Source organism: Phalacrocorax aristotelis, unplaced genomic scaffold, assembly GCF_949628215.1.
Source record: "Phalacrocorax aristotelis unplaced genomic scaffold, bGulAri2.1 scaffold_70, whole genome shotgun sequence".
NCBI classification, from domain to species: Eukaryota; Metazoa; Chordata; class Aves; order Suliformes; family Phalacrocoracidae; genus Phalacrocorax; species Phalacrocorax aristotelis.
Window position 1 is genome coordinate 88,424 of NW_027441236.1, and position 16,209 is coordinate 104,632.

A 16,209-nucleotide genomic window follows, 5' to 3' on the forward strand; every position below is an offset into this window, starting at 1 on the left:
GTACCCTGCTACTGTTCTTGCCTTTCTGAGTTCTTCTCTGTCCAGCTCCCTTTCCCTGTTCATGAATTCGTGTTCTTCCTGCACCCGCCGCTGTTCCCTGTGATCTCCGTCTCTCTCTGTCCAGCTCCCTGTCCCTAGGTTTTAATTCCTGCCTCTGCCCGCTGTAGCCCGTCTAGATTTTTCTCTCGGCCTCTCTCTCTGTCCGGCTCCCTCTCTCTGTGTTCTAATTCCACATTCTCTGTCACGTAGACCCGTGCTATTTGTTTGTCCTCATCTCTCTCTGTCCAGCTCCTTGCTGCTATGTTTTATTTCTTCCCTCTCTCTCTGTCTTTGTAGCCCATTGCTGTTGTTGTTTTTGGTTTTTGTTTTTTTTTTCCCACTTGTTTCTTCGTTTGTCTCTGTCTGCCTCCCAGTGCCTGATCTTTAATTCCTCCTTCCCTGTTGGGCCGCTGTTCCTTTTTTCCATTCTACGTTGTGTTCTCTTTGGTCTCCTGTTCTTATTCATCGGTTCCCTCCTCGCCGCCCTGTGGCTTGTCCCCATTTTAGTGTTGCCTCTCTTTCCCTCTCTCTGGCTTCTTGCCCCTGTTTTTAAAATTCCTCCCTCTCTTCTCTCTTCCCTGTTGGCCGTGTGATCGTCAGCCTTTCTCCACCTCTTTCTGCCCAGCTCTCTGTGTCTATCCATTAATTCTTCCCTCTCTGCCCTGTAGCCTGTAACTTTTGTCCTTTCTCCATCTTGCTGTCTCTGGCTTCCCCGTGACCCTCTTTTAGAATTGTTTCTCTCTTCTTTCTGTACGCATTGCGATTCCTTTTGCTCCCCATCTCCCTTTGTTTTGGGTGTTGTTTTGTTGTTGTTTTTCTGGCTCCCTGTCCCTAATTCTTAATTCTCTGCCTTCTCGTGCTCTGTACCACGTAGCCCCGTGGTTTGTTTTGTGGTGTTCCCTCCCCGGCCCCTTCCCTCCGTCGTTGGCTGTCTCGGCTCCCTGTCCCCGTGGCTTCATTCTTCCCTTTCTGCCCTGTTCTTGTCGCTTATCTTGTCTTTCTCCATCGCGCTCGGTCCAGCTTCCTGCCCCTATTCTTCTTTCCTCCCTCGCTGTCGTGCTGCCTGCCCCAGGTTCTTTGTGCGTCTCCAGCCTGCTCCTCTTCCTTCTTTGTTGGTCTGTGTCCTGCTCTTCCCTCTTTCTGCTGCCTCTCTTCCCCTCTCTCTGCTGCTTTTATCTCCACCTCCGTCAGGCTCCCTGTCCTTCTCTGGCCGTCCTGTTCCCTGCCTCGTGCCTTCTCACTACACGCACACACGTCCCCCCCGCCCCGTCCAGCCGGATGCCGCTCTTCTCTTCTCTCTTCCTACTGTCCCGTGCCCTGCTCCTCACCTTTGGTGGCCTCCCCCTCTGCCCAGCAGCCCGTCGCCCCAGGAGCCAGGCGACGGACGGTCCGTTCCCTGCCAAACCGGGACAAGCGCGTGCCGTGGCTTAGCCCCAGCTGGCTATTCTGCACCAGGGAGCTGCTTGCTCACTCCACCCTCAGTGGGCTGGGGGAGAGAGCTGGAAGGGTAAGAGTGAGAAAAATCATGGGTTGAGATCAAGGCTGTTTAATAGGTAAAGCAAAAGCTGTGCGTGGAAGCAAAGCAAGGAATTAATTCACTCCTCCTTTTCGGCGGGCAGGTGTTGAGCCACCTCTGGGAAAGCAGGGCTCTGTCATGTGTAATGGTTACTTAGGGAGAGAAATGCCGTAGCCCCCAAGGACTCCCCCTTCTTCCCCCAGCTGCGTGTGCTGAGCGTGATGTCAAATGGTATGGAATATCCCTTTGGTCAGTTAGCTGGGAAAGCTTTCCCAGCTGTGTCCTCTCCCAGCCTACTTGCTGGTGGGGCACTGAGAGAACCAGAAGAGGCCCTGACTGTGGAAGCAGTGCTCAGCAAGAACCAAAACATCTCTACATTATTAACGGTGTTTTGAGCATAAATCCAAAACGTATCCCTTCCTAGCTACTGTGGAGAAAATGAGCACTATCGCAGCCAACACCAGCTCCGTGCGGCTGCGGCAACGGCGGCCGAGGTGGCCTTGGGGCAGGGGGAGCGTTGGGGACCCTGACCCACGAATGGCTCCTGGGACTTGTTACGTGCGCGCCTGCACAAACACCTGCCCTCTCCTTTGCCCTCAGGGCTGCGTTTGCGCTGCCTTTGCGTGGGGCAAGGGGCTGTGATGGAGCCCAGGGGAGGAGGTGGTGCACTGTGGGGGTGAGGGGAGGGCGCCCCCCGTTGCTGCTGCGCCTCAGCTGATGGCGGGGTCTGGATGGAGGAGCCCCAGGTGCGGGCGGTGGGGCTGACGGTGCCGGCTCCTCCCTGGAAAAGGGGTGGTGCCCGGCTCTGGGGGGCCAGTGTGAGCCGAGGGCGGAGCGGAGCGGAGCTGTGGCCGAGCGTCAGTGGGCTGCGACTGTAGCGAGGGAGGAGGTGAGCGGGGGCTGGGTGGTGGAGCGCTGCGTCCCGGGTCAAGCCCCGAGGAGGGCTGCGGCGGGGCAGCGCCGGGTCGGAGTGGGCGGTGGGGAGAGCGAGGCTGTGCTGAGGGCTCGGTGGGGCTTCCGGGTGCATCGGCGGCCGGGACGGTGGCCCGCAGGGTCCGAGAGCGGGGAGGGCGGGCTGGCGGCGTGCCGGGAGCTGTGGTGGTGCGCCTGCCGGGTGGCCGTGCGGCCGTGTTGTGCCGCAGATCGTGCCGGGAGGTGTAGTCCTTGCGGCGCGCGGCTGCCGGGCGGCCGTGTTGTGGCGCAGAGCATGCCGGGAGGTGTAGTCCTTGCGGCGCGCGGCTGCCGGGCGGCCGTGTTGTGGCGCAGAGCATGCCGGGAGGTGTAGTCCTGGCGCAGTGGCTGCCGGCCCTGTCACGTGGTTCGCCGGGGCGTGGCAGGAGGCGCGGTCTTCCGGCGCTCGGGTGCCGGGCGGCCGTGGCGCGTACGGTAGGCGCGGTGTATTTTTGGGGTTGGATTCGTGTTGATTTCTGGGGGCTTGCGGGTGCGGCCGCTCCCCGAGAAGCGGTGAGTTCCCCGGGAGCTGACAGAAGGGAAGAGGGAAAGGAGGAGGACCTTTTCCCCCTGCCCAGGGCGCAGATGATGGCCGCCTCCCCGGCTCGCCGGAGCTCCCGCTCAGCCTCCCCTTGCCCCCCCCTTGCCCCGTGCGCCTGCCCCCAGCCCCGGCACCTCCCCTGAAGCGTGCTGCGTAGCCCTTGGCCGCCCCCAGGCCCTGTCGTGAAGGCAGCGAGCCGGCCCTCAAGCGCACTGGATTCCCCCTCGGCGCAGGGGCCCGTAGCAGTAGCGCGGGGAAGGGGCGCTGTGTCCAGAAGCCCCTGCGCAAGGAGGGGCTTTGGTCAGGGTCGATCGACGGTAATGACGGTCGCTGTTTCTTCTTTCCCTCTCCCAGAGACCGTGCTGAGGACGTGGTTGTCTGTCCTTCCCCCGGGGACGCCGTCGACTGCGGCCGTCTCAGGCTTGCGTGGCTTCTCTCTGCCCGGCTTTGCCATCCTCGCGGCGCCGGGGCGAAAAGGGACACACAGAGCCCTTCCCGGCTGTGGACAGGAGCTGCCTCGGCTGAAGCTGGAGACGCCAACGAAAGGTAAAGCAGAAGAAACTGAAGGCGCTCTGGCTGCCAGCTGCCTTCCTGCTGCAGGCAAGAGAGAGCCTGTCCCTGCAGGTGAGGGAGGAAGGATCCCCCTTCATAGTCCGCAGCGGGCCAGGCCACCAACGTGCACCGCAGGGTCCGTACGCGTAACCCGGAGTTGGGTACGGGCGTGTAGTGCACGAGCGAGCTAGGCTACGTGCCGAGGAAGCCTCATCTCGTAAGAGCGGTAAGACACCCCCGTGTTCTCTTCAGGTGGAGGTCGGCCTAGAGTCTGGAGCTGCAGAAGAGGCAGGGAGGAGAGGAGGGGAAAGAAGCATGTGAACGGCTAAATTGTGCCAGCAGCGCTGAGAGCGAGAGTCGCGGTGAGTCCTGGGCCAGTGGGGCCCCGTTGCCTCTCTTGTGCGTCCTGGGCCCTCCCTGTCTCTCCCCCGGCCCCGTCTCTTTCCTTACCTGCTGCAAAATTTTTTTTTGTTTGTTTGTTTTTTTTTTTTTTTTTTGCACCCCCCCGCACCTTCTTTCTCCATCTCGCTCTGAGTGGCTCCCTGCCTCCCTGTCTTTTCAGTCCTCCCTCTCTCTGTCCTGTAGCCTGTGGCTACTTTTCTCTGCCTCTCTCTGCCTGCACTGGATTCCCCCTCGGCGCAGGGGCCCGTAGCAGTAGCGCGGGGAAGGAGCGGTGTGTCCAGAAGCCCCTGTGGAAGGAGGCTTTGGTCAGGGTTGATCTGCGGTAATAACGGTTGCTGTTTCCTCTTTCCCTCTCCCAGAGGCTGTGCTCAGGATGGGGTTGTCTGTCCTTCCTGTTCGTCTCTTCCTCTCTCTATTCCTTTGCGCTGGTCCCTCTCCCTATTGTTTATTGTTTTGCTTCTCTGAACCTTTTTTTATTCCCAGCGTTTTCCCGTGACAGGAGCAGCAAAGAAGGGAGCGGAGCATCGGGGTATCCATGGAGAGAGCATTGGGCGTTCTCCTGTCTTTGTGGGGCTGACCCTGAGGAAGTGTGGTACGTGGGTCGGTAGCATGAATATATATATTTTGTGGGTGCACAAACCCGTTTCAGAGTGTCAGAGGGTAAGGGTTTTGTTCTGTTCAGTGTAAACATTGTTCTGTTTGGTGAATTTGTCGAAGATGAGAGTTCAGTGGGGGAGGAAGTCAGCTCTCTGGCTGGTTTGAGGGTAAGGTGGGCTGTACGTGTTTGTCGGTCATCTCTCACCTGCCAGATGTTTTGAACTAGTTGTATCTGGTTTTTGTAGGGAGTCACGAAGGGGTTTGGGGCTCCCCAGTGGCGGGTGCTGTGGCCAAAAGAGAAAGCAGGGTCACAGAGTGCTTCATTTACGGGGCTGGCCTCGGCCATCTACTGCACAAACTTCTGGTATGTAGCAATCGGGACTCGATTTCCTGAAGGAGGAGAGGATGATGGAGCTCGTTATAAGAGCATAATCGTTTTGTCTTCTTTTGGCAGTACGGGCACCCGAGGACCAGCTTGCTTTTGAGGAACGGCACGAGGATGTTGGTGTCGACGCTCAGCAGAGGAAGGAAGCTTCTTTTGGAGGCCAAGAAGATGAAGTAGACTGCTTATTTGTTGTGTTTGATTTTCATTGCGGGGATGGGGAGGGGTGGAACATGCAAAACGCGGTCCTGGGCAGGGGAGGTTTCTGATGTGGGAGGCCGTGAGAGAGATCATGGACGCTGCTGGACAGGCGTTAGAACCCGTTGCTCAGGTTGGACGGACCCAGCAGAACCACCGCACCATCTTAAGTAATGCCTGCTCACGTACTGAGATTTTAGTAGTTGCCCCCGCATCAGCTTTGGCTTTTCCTCGTCGAGCTTGTGTTTTGGCAAGAAGCGTCTTTCGTTAAGCGTTTGGGTCTAAGGGGTGTCCGTGAGGCTACGTGGTGCCCATCCCCATGAGATTTTGTGACCATCAAGTGATATTCAGCATCCATCTTATGCCCGTCTCCTGTAACTACTCTGCAGTTTTCGCTTAAGGCTTGATAGCGCAGCGTTAGCTGAGGGCGGCATTTCCCCCGCTGGCCCCTCCACGCCGACGGCGTTTCCCCTGCCGGCCGCTGTCCGTTCCCTGTAACTGTGACTCTTGTCCCGGCAGAACCTTTGCCAAAGCCACCTTTGTGCTCCACAGCAGTCTGTTTTCTGTCTCGAGTATGTTTCTTTTCGGTATCCGATACCCCAGAGCTGTGTACCGTTGGCTCAGGTCTCTTCTTGAGCTTCTGCGAGAAGAGAGAGCCTTCATCTGTTTTAATCCATGTGTCTCCTGGGGTGTTTTTTTGTTGTCCTTTACAATTTAGTTTTGCCCCAGCTACTGAGGTGTTAATTTAGCTGCTTCATACGGTTCCCGATACGCTTGTGTATTTCCACGTTTCTTTTCGTGTTTTTTGTCCTTTGAGACTGATCTAGTTCTGTTAAGGGACTGAGCGAGAGAGAGCGTTGAGGTGACTCCGAATGGTTGATGGCTTTACAATAAATGATTTACTTTATAACCAGAGATATTTTTTGAGAAGGGGTTCTTAAAAGATTTCGTTCTGCTTTGCCATTCCGCTGGGGTAGATGAGCCCCAGCCTTTTTTCAGGAGGCTCATTCTGCTCCTGGGCTTCTCTGGTACTGTTCCTTGAGTTGGTTGCAGGTTTTGAGCTGTCTAAGCTCTTTGGGTAGGTGTGTTTTGACATTCAGAGATGGGGAGGTTTCTGGTTGAGGTAAGAGATTAAGGAGCAGTCAAAGTTGAGCAGCAGATATATATTAGGAAGTACACTTGTACGAGCTTTTGTTTTCCCTTGGGTCAGTAAGTTTTTGTTGGGTGTTCAGGGGTAGCAAGATGGTCTAATAGTGTGTTTTGGATTATTTGGTTTTGTGGGGGTGTTATGGTTTTGTCTGGGTTTTTTTGTTTGTGGTTTGTTGGGTTTTTTTGTGTGTGGTAGGTTTTTTGTTTGTTTTGTCTTGTTTTCCAGGAATTTTGACTTGACTGAAGGTAGAACCTTATATTTTTTCCACCAGTTTTGCCTGTGTTGTGCAAGTTGTTGACGTTATCTCTCAATAGGACTGATGGTGAGATGCTGCGGTAGGGGTTAGGGTGAGTGTGTTGTACACATCTGTATATGGAGCTCTAGCCTTCCTTCAGAAAGCAGCAGGGACGTAACGCATAGTGTGTGTCGGTGTACGGGACTGCTCGTCGCCTTTCCCGATCGCCCGCAGAGTACCACGTTGTCCCGAGAACCTTTGCAGCTTGCGGCAGGTCCCTTGTAGATTATAAGCATCAGGGCTTCTGTTATTTTGTGGGCCTGTAGAGAGCACGGAGTCTGCGGGAAGCCGGAAGGTGGGAGGTGCTCGCAGAACGCGGGGCAGAGGTGGGAAGGGCGGCTCCCGAGGAGCGGCTGACAGAGGGGCTTTAGGGGTGCAAATACAGGGCAGGAGCTGTCGGGAAGGAGTGAGGTTCCTTCCCTGACAGTTCAGGAGGAGAGGAGGGGTTTTTGAAGTCTTGGTACCGGGGAATGGTTGGGAAAGGGGTGTTTAAGTGTTAGCTAATGGTCGTGTTCTGTGTGCAAGCAGCCTCCGGTAGCCCAGTCTCCTTCCCCGTATGTGTCAGCACGGCCACTCGAGCGTGCTGTCTGCCGAGAGGTTCTCCACGCGGCTGTTCATGGAGTCGCTCAGGAGTGAGTTACCTACAAAAGGAGAGTGTGTCGCTACACCAGCCACGCCTGTTTGCTTCCCGTATTGCTTTTGGCATTTGCCCTATCGGTGTCCGCCTGTGCTTGAGTCATCTGACACGAACTGTGATTTTTGTGTGTTGCGTGGTTTGACTTTTTCTTGCAGTTTAAGTAACAGGTCGAGGGTTAAGCAGGACAGTCGAGCGAGGCGTGACGGCAAAGGCGAGCAGATGGCGTCGTGTGCTGTGACGGGGCGGGCTGTGAGGTCACTCGTCTGGGATTTCTGCCTTTGGGGTCTCTGTGTTGCCGAACAAGTCGGTCAAAAGGATTTGTTAGTTTGTTTTGCGTGGTGAGCTCTTGATTTTGGAAAGCAGTGTCCAACATCTGTGTGCCTCTCCGTATTTCCCCAGAAGTGGGCCCGGCATTGAAGGTGACGGTTCCCCAGCCATCGGGGACGGACCGAGAATGCGAGCAGGCACCTGACGTGGCCACTGACCCGGGAGGCACGGATTGGGAGGTGAGCGGAGCCGTGTTGGCACGGTAGGGGAAAGGATGAGTCTGGAATGTGGCTGTTGGTGCAGATGCGCGGTAGGGAGCCGGACACGGAAGGGAGGGGGCGAACAGAGCATCGTGAGAAGGTAGGTCAGCACGTGACAACGGAGGGGTCGTGCAGTGTGAGCACCTATGTGACTAGTTAATGAAGGGACTCACAAAACTATATGCAAAGCGGGATGTCTGCCCCGAGCTCGTTGGGCAAGGTGAGCGATGAACAGGGAGCCGTAGCAGCTGTTATTTTTGAGGTGTGGAATTGTTTGTGAGCGGGCGGCCGCTTCCAGGCGCAGGGGTCGCCTTGTCTCTCTGGTTCTCTAGGCACCGTAGGTGGCGGCGGCCACGACATCCAGCCTCATTAGAGCGTGGGGGAGCGGAAGTTCACGGCGCTTCCGAGGAGGCTGTTGTTGCGGAAGTGGCCGGCGTTGAGTGGTGCGATGCTGAGTGATGGCACCGCACGTTTGGAGATGAAGAGTATCCGTGTGACCGCAGCCCCATCCTACGTAGCCTGTGTGGCCTTTTTAAAGGATGGCTTTTGAGCCCCCAGATTTGGAAGGGAAGCTGAGGGGCCGATGCGGTCTTTGTGCGGGTGGCCGGTCGGTTGGGGGAAGCGCAGGTGGGGCAGGCAGGGGTTGTAAAATCAGCGGAGGGTACCGTTCAGAGACCGGACACGTTTGGGCCGAGAGAGGTTGTGGTGTCCTTTCTGCAAAACAGAAGCATCTGCCAGGCAGGGGGAGTTCCTGCCTGTGCTTGTGCTGTTGTGTGGATTTTGTAGTCTGTCTTTGTTCCTTACTGTACTCGGGTCTCGATGTGTCTGTTGTTCTCCGTGCTGAGCAGGCACCTAGGTAGCAATATTGAGGGTTTTGCAAGCCCTGGCTCATCGGCATAATGGTAACCGAGAGCTTCCTTTCTCGCATTTTAAGTCTACTGCATAGATTTGTCTTGTGTCTGAAATATTAGACCTTTATAGAAGGTCATCTTTTTGCAGCGGTGATTAAGGCGGCCTCGATACTGCTGCTGAGGAGCAGTCTGAATACGCAGAGCCCTTTTCTGGGACCTGTTCCCTGCACCTGAACGTTCTGAGGTCTTTAAGAGTGGCTTGTCGCTCGTACGTCGTCCTAGTTGTGGGTATATGGTTTTATTGCAGGTGATGATGGTAGGTGACTTCTCTGCGGATGCTATAGCTTCTTCCTCGCTGCCGTATAGATCTTCTCGCCCGGTGGCATCTCTGGGCCGGAAGTCCGTCGTCTCGGTGAGAGTTTTCTTAGGTGCCTCGATCGCGTCGCTTGTAGTATTTGTGAGCGGTGTCGGTCCGTGCATGTCGATGCCTGTGTCAGAGCTGCTCCGCCTGGGGGTGTAGCAATGGTAGAGCGGAGGAAAGAATAGCAATAAGAGTATATGGTTAATGTTAATATGCATAGACTGTTTTGGCAACGCCCGTACAACCCTCGTCGGAGCGAGTGGCCGTTGGCAGCGGGCGAGGATGGTAATTTCCGGGGTGTTTTGTGGGTGCCGAGGGGATGACCGTAGCTGCCTGGGAGAGGCAGCTAGAGTGCTAGCTGAGCAGAGGGCACCTCTCAGCTGTTCAAGCTTGTACGTGCGTGGGGCTTAACATTTGATTGAAGGTATTTCCTTTAATGGCATGCAGTAGTTGGGCTCTAGATGGTATTCCTACGTGGAAGCAAGACCTGTGGAATGGTTAAGCTGTTGCTGTGCGTCCAGGTGACTTGTTCTATCATGCTGTTCTTGCAGAGGATGAAGATGGAGCTGTGCAGGGTGATGGAGCAGAGCTGAGTAGAGCACACTAAGGCAGCGGGTCCGTGTGCGGGATTAAAGGGAAGATGCGACCGAAGGCTATTTGAGGAGCATTTCAGGCGAGCTGGGTCGCAGTGAGGGGGCGCATGGGGCTGGTGACTTTGTTCTCTTTGCTCTCAGGAGCACAGCGCTATCCCTAGGGGCTGGCAAGGTTCTAATTGTGGGGCCGGCGCCCATCGGGTGCTTCTTTTTGCGTTACAGTTTAAAGCGTGGATCGCTCTGATGTTTGAGGAGTTTCTGGGCAGTTGTCGTCTGCGGCGTCGTTCCCAGATGCGTGAACAGCTCTGCTCTGTCGCTGTCTGTTTTCAGGGAGCGTGATTTCTTCCCTGCATCCTTACGTTCTTAGGTCTTGTAGCTGGGCTTCTTGTGCCTCCTCCCTCTCAGTTTTGAGAGGAACTTCTTGTCACGGGCCCTGACGCTCTTCTAATCATTTTGGATCTCGTTAGGGCCTCCTTGCATCCCTGTCAGGGTTCTGCAGGTCTTGTTGCTGGACGAGCTCTTCCGTCCAGTTGTCTCTGTGTTTGCCGAGAGCGTTCTCTCGTCTTGGAGGCGCGCGGTTTGTAGTGTTTCTCATAGCGTTGGTGTGTGCGTTTTGTGAGTTTGGCTCGGAGCCGCCTTGCTGGCCGTGTAGAGTCGGGTAGGTGGCACAGCGATGAGAGCTTAGGGTTCATCTGTTGCTGTGCTAAGGCTGTTGGGGGAAAGGTGGTACCGTCATCTCGGATGGAGTGGCCCTCCTCAGCAGGCAAGGACCGTAATCACCGTGACGTTTTGTGGGCTCGGAGGCCGTGACCGTGGCTATCTGGGAGAGGCAGCTAGAGTTCAGCTGAGCAGATTACCTCTGCAGGGTGTTCAAGCTTGTACGTGCGTAGGGCTTCATGTTTGATGTCATATGTTTGTTTTTAATGGCAGGTTATAGTCGGTGTTCAGGAACAGTTAAGGTACTGCTGTGCAACCAGGCGACTTGTTTCGTATTGGTTTTGGAGATGCCGAGGGACGAGTCGTGCAGGGCGACGGAGGGGAACTGAGGGGACCGATGTAAGCGGGTGAGTCGGTGCGTGGTGTATATAGAGGGAAGATGTGACCGATGCCTCTATGACTCCATTGCTCCTTGCGTTTGTCTTTTGTTTTGGTTTTGAAGTAGCGTAGCAATGAGCAAAGGAGGCAAGTCGAGCAAGGCGAGTGGTGATTGGTGGGCTGAAGTAGCAGCTCTTTTCTGAGGTGTTGTGTTGCTGGTGAAGTTATAAGCAACGCGTGTCGTTTGGGTGTTACGGACGGCGGGCGAGGTGCCGTGTTCAGCTGCAAGTGACGTAGGCCGGGTGGGAGGCTGTCGAGGGAAAGGGGTGCGAGACGGGGATCGGTGCGGGCAGGCTGTGGCATCGGGCAGCATCTCAGGAGGTGCCTTTTCGCTTGGCTTTTTGCAGGTGCCGCTGGCAGGCTCGGAGTGCTGCTGCCGCACGCCTATGAGAGGTCTGAGAAGGTGGGGCAGCGGCCAGCATCTAAGACCAGAGAATGCTGTGGTCCGTCGTCGAGCTCTTCAGTTTTGTAGGTAACACGTGGGCCGTCTTTGGAACGGCGTATGAGCATTAGAAGTGAGCTGGGTAGTAATGAGGAAGTCACGGGGCGGTGATTTCTCACGAGCGTAACGGTAGTTTACTGTGTGTTGATACGTTTGGTGCCACAAGCGATGACGGAAGCGGGGTGTGATGCTGGAATCTGTGCAGAGCAGGTGAGCCGATGGGCATGTTCGTTTTGATGAGGGGGGTGCTCTGGAAGAGATCTGTGTTGACCTGTGTGATACTTATTGCTGGCTCTGGGTTTTTTCCTTTTTTACATGATGAAGAGGCACCTGGCCACTGCAAGAATATCCTGGTTAGCTGGTGTGTTTCTTGTTGTGAAAGGATGCATAATCTGACCCATCTGAAAGCCCCACAGTGTGACTTTTGTTAGGAAGAGATTTTGAAGAATTGAGATATTTCTTATTCAGTGAGGTTGCATTCTATGAACTTGCCATCAGAGTGCATCTTAGAGACAGTGTCTTTGTCAGCAGAACTCATCAGCACAAGACTTGCAAAGTATTGCTTTTTTTTAAAGACAAAAAAATCCATGGTCCTTGCGGAGATCCAAGCACAGCACATACTCCAAAGGTTGATGGCATTGGTAGTGCTTGGGTTCTCAGTTGTAACAGTCGAGATACCATAAAATGCGGTTCGCCTGCATGCTTCGGTACAGCCGAACGCATTAGCAGGTCTGCCGGTCCTTCTTGGTAGCCCCGTGTATTGCAACACTGGGGATTTGATTTGTGTGGTTTTTTGTTGTGGTATTATTTTTCCCCCCCCCCCCAAAAAAGTAAAACTGTATCGGGGATCTCTTCACTCACTGATTCTTCTGTCATAAATGAAAGTTTAAAAAAAAGCTAACATCGTCTGATTTACGACGTGACTTGCGCTCTTTCAGCTGTAACTGCCAAGCAGATGTAGGGTACGATTTGTTAGGTGTACTTAAGCAGGTAGGTATTTGTTGTAAATATTTAATGAGGGGCGACTGAATGTTGTGGGGGGGGTGTTTCCTGCCGGTATTTTGAGGGAGCGCTCTTAAGTACTTTATTTCAGTCTCGCTTTCGACGCGCGTTTCCCTGGCAGTTCAGCAGCATCTCTTGGGCGGGGCAGCCGGGCGGACGTCCCTCCCGACTCCGTAACACGCCAAAACCCCCCAGTCACGTTGCTGCTGTGTATTTTGGAGATAGATAATCTTATGGCGGGCGTGAACGGCTGTGCGAGTTGAATGAACGCAGAAGGAAAATGGAAAGCTTTTAGAGCCTAGACGCTCATATTGGATGTGCGTAAACACGCGCCCGCCTTCTCAGCACAAAGTGAATTACTGAGATTTATTCTTAATTTTTTACGTTACTCTTTCAAGTTTGACACGCTTCACTTCAGGCTTCGTGGAGCCAGGCAGCAAGACGTGCGGCGGCAGGGCGAGGGCTGTAGCTGCTGCGGTGGGTCTGTAAGCGGAGGTTCCGGTTCCGGTACAACTTTGCCCCGCAGCCTCACGGGGTTATCTCCCCGCAGCGGTGCCGTAAGGAAGGGATGAGACGTTTTCCAGCACCAGCCAGAGCGTTCAGTGTTACGCGAAGGATCTGTTCAAAATGGTATCGGTTAGTCTTAATACCATTTTCAAGCGTTCCAATCACTCTAGCTTTTAAAGGATGTGTTGTGTTTTGACGTGACCCGTTTGCCTGGAATCTTGCTGCGGCTCAATTTCCTTCCTACCCCTTATGCTGACTGAGCTCCTCCATTTTCTTCTGTGCTATTTTATTAACGTGCTGAAATATAGTTTGGGATTTCTGTTTTTCAGATGTCGTCTAAGTGTCTCGTGATGCTCAAGAGATGCCTGCCGGTCGTTAAGCGTGGTGAAGGTAAGGGGCCATCCCTCGGCCTGGAGGCTCCTGGCTCTGTCTCCAGCGGGTGCCCCGCAGGTGCGGCCGCGAGGGCTGCCCGGTGGGGAGAGTCGGGGCCCCCAGGGACCGGGGCTGTTTGTCACCCCGGGGAGCCCGTCCCAGTGCGGGAACATGTCCGAGCGGAGCCCGAGAGAGACGTGACACCGTCCTCTGGCACGCTCCTGCTCTGCCGTGGGGCAGCCGCCAGCCTGCGGACAGGGGCTGGGGGGGCTGCAGCTGTTTGGGGGGCTGCCCCACCTTTTAGATTTTAGCAGAGCTCCCCCTTTTCTGGGGGGTGTGGGAGGGGTGTGCGTGTACCTTTGTAAATGGCACTATTAAAGTAATGAGCTGCAGGTTGGAGCAGGTTCCCTTGTTTAGTGCCCTTCTTGGGGGTGAATAAAATTGGGGGAGTCCTGGGGGGGGTGTGATGATGTCATGTGGGGTGCCCCGGTGTCACTGGGGGAGCTGATAATGCGTCAGAGGAACAGGTGAGTGGGGGCGTCATGTAGGGGTTCCCCCCCAAAAAGGGGGGTTACAGCCCCAAAATGCCTGAAAATTCAGGGGGGCTATTACAAAAACCTCTTATATATATTGACATGTGTAATATTAATTTATAGATGCATAAAGGGATTTTGAGATAAGAACTTATCTCTCCTATATTATATAACGGATTTCGGGATACAAAAATTCTGCATCGAGATGCAGGGTTTTAAAACACAAAAGTAACTCGACCGTCTATATATCTAGATCAAAAAATAAAGGAGTTTAAAGTGAAAAGGATAGATGAAGGAATTCAAAGCAGAAGAAAGTCTGACTAGAGCGAGCATCTACGCTTAGTGTGTGTTACATAGTCTAAGTAGATGTGTAATCTAAATAGAGGTTATATAGAGTGAAATAAGCCGAGGTATAACTGTAAGTAGATGTCTAAATAGAGAAGTCGAAAAAGATTGAAGTGTCAAAGGGTAAGTAAGCAGATAGCTAGCCTAAATAGCTGTTTTATGTACGTGTTAATATGGAAGTCTAAACAGGTATGTGTAAAGAGATATTCTGTGTAAGTGTAAATTGCCTAAATAGGTGTAAGTGTAAATATAATAGCTAAGTCTAAACAGATGTTGTATGTAAATGTAAAACAGATAGTATATATAAAATATAGATGTACTCCGTAAGGATGTGTAAGTAGACACATAGTGCAAATGTCTATGCTATGTAAGGTTTTAAAATGCAAAGAAACCACGTTGATAGAGATGTTTATAGAGAAGATTTAAAAATTAGACACACAGCCCACCCCCCAATCAACTGAAGGCACAAAAGCGCTTTCAAATGCTGCCCCTTCCCCGTTCTCCTTCTCCCATCCCGATTTGGGGCCGATTCCCCCAAATGGGGACTTTCCCCTCTGGGGCTGCGTAGGCAGCCTGGGAGCTGCTGCCAGGGCAGACACACACTCCAAAGCCCCTGAGTCTGGGTCTGCAATGGGGGGTGAAAAACCCCAAACAGGTTTGGGGGAAAGAAAACAATTCGGGGCTCTTGGGAAAGCCCACTCCTGCTGGGTTTGTGCAGTTGGAAAGGAGGGGGGTAAAAAAAGCGGGGGTGGGGGGGCGGAACCCTGCTAACCATTCTCATGCACAAAAGCAAAAAATCGCCAATTTCAATGTTGTGGAAAGGGTGAAAAAAACCCGGAAGTGAACCGTTTGGAAAAGCAATCCCAACTTTTACCTTATGGAAAAGCAAAAAAAAAAAAAAACCCCAAACGAACAAAACCAAAGTAACCCGAACAACAACAAAAAAAGCCAAACCATCCAACCGGAAATCACCAAAACTAAATAAACCCACCGAAAACCCTAAACTGGGGAAAATTTGGGGTGAAACACCGGCAGTTTGAGGGGCATTGCTGGGGCTTATCTGGAATGGATTCGCCGGAGCGGGTCAGTTATCTGGAGCGGATCATCTGCTGCAGGTTAGCCCAGGTGAGTTGCCCGTTGTGGATTATCCTGGGGGGACCCCCTGGTGTCAGTCATCCCCATGCATGTTCCCCGTGGCGTGTCTGCCCAGACATGCCCCTGTCCAGCGGTGTCCGCCTCCTCCCCCGCCCTCCCTCTGCGTGTGTCTGTGCCCTCCCAAACGCTTTCCCCTGACATGGCCCCCCCGCATGACTCTTTTTTCCCCCGGTGACGTCCTCCCTCTCCCTGGCCTCCTGTTCTGTGCTCGCTGAAGCCTTATGCTTACGCAGGATGAGCAGAGCAGGGTGCTGGCAGTGCAGAGGCGAGGCGAGGCGCTGCCAAGCCAACGAAGCCCAAGGCTCAGCAGCGCACAAGTCCTTTGCAGGTCAGCCACTGGCACCTGGTCTGCCTGGCTGCCCCGTGCCCTGACGCACAGCTGCCCCCCTCACCCCAGGCAGCCTGCCTTCGGAAGGGCAGCTGTGTTCCCCTGATTGATTTTCTTCTTTAACCCTCTAGGACCTGTTGACTTGCTGCTCTCCCTGTCACAGCCCTGATGCCGCAGGCCTACAGCAACTGATGGGGCTCACTCCGGGGGGGTGGGGGGTGGGAAAGGGGACCTTTCTCCCCAGGTCGTTTGTGCTGCTTCTCCTCCCTAGGGCGTGGGGTGGGGGTGAGTGGGGCAGGAGGGAGGACGGTAACGGCCACCTGATTTTTAAAGCAGTCGAGACGGAAGGACTAAAATGCTCGAGGCACTTTGGTGGTGGGCGGTGCGGAGGCAATGACTGACACTGCTGGGGCTGCGGGAGTGGGGAAGGTGCAGAGAAACATGAGCTCTGCGCACGCAGTAACAGTTCCGTTATCCCGGCGAACGTGACCCAGAGCCGGCGCGGGTCTTGCCCCAGAGAAGAGTGACGGACGTCGTGCCGCTGCCGCCGTGCTGTGCTACGGCAGCCGGGAATCGCGCATGCGGAGTGGCGATGGTGGACCCTGCTGACACCGTGCGGCCAAAGTGCGGTACCGCACCCGGAACAGACGCATGCGCAGTGGCGACGATGTGTCACTGCTCGCTGCTGCCACCGAGCGACCGAACCGCGGAACAGCGGGGGCCAGCTGCGCTACCCTGCTCGCGGCAGTCACCGAGCGCTCAAAACCGGGTACTGCAGACGGGCAGCCGCCCGTTCCCGAGGGTGAAGTTTTTTCGCTGGTCGCTGCTGCCACCGTGC

The 16,209-nt window shown here is 54.6% G+C and overlaps 1 long non-coding RNA gene across 2 annotated transcripts; it reads left to right on the forward strand.

The window, feature by feature from the left end:
* Positions 1-4,492: 4,492 nt before the first annotated feature.
* On the forward strand, positions 4,493-11,976 carry LOC142051160 (uncharacterized). 2 transcript variants are annotated; one of them, XR_012658322.1, is made up of 6 exons: positions 4,493-4,593; positions 4,844-4,962; positions 5,053-5,156; positions 7,660-7,766; positions 10,523-10,656; positions 11,035-11,976. It is a non-coding gene; the product is annotated as an uncharacterized LOC142051160 (long non-coding RNA). The 2 variants fall into 2 exon arrangements; XR_012658323.1 differs by lacking the exon at positions 10,523-10,656 and having other exon boundaries at positions 11,035-11,952.
* The last annotated feature ends 4,233 nt before the right edge of the window (positions 11,977-16,209 follow it).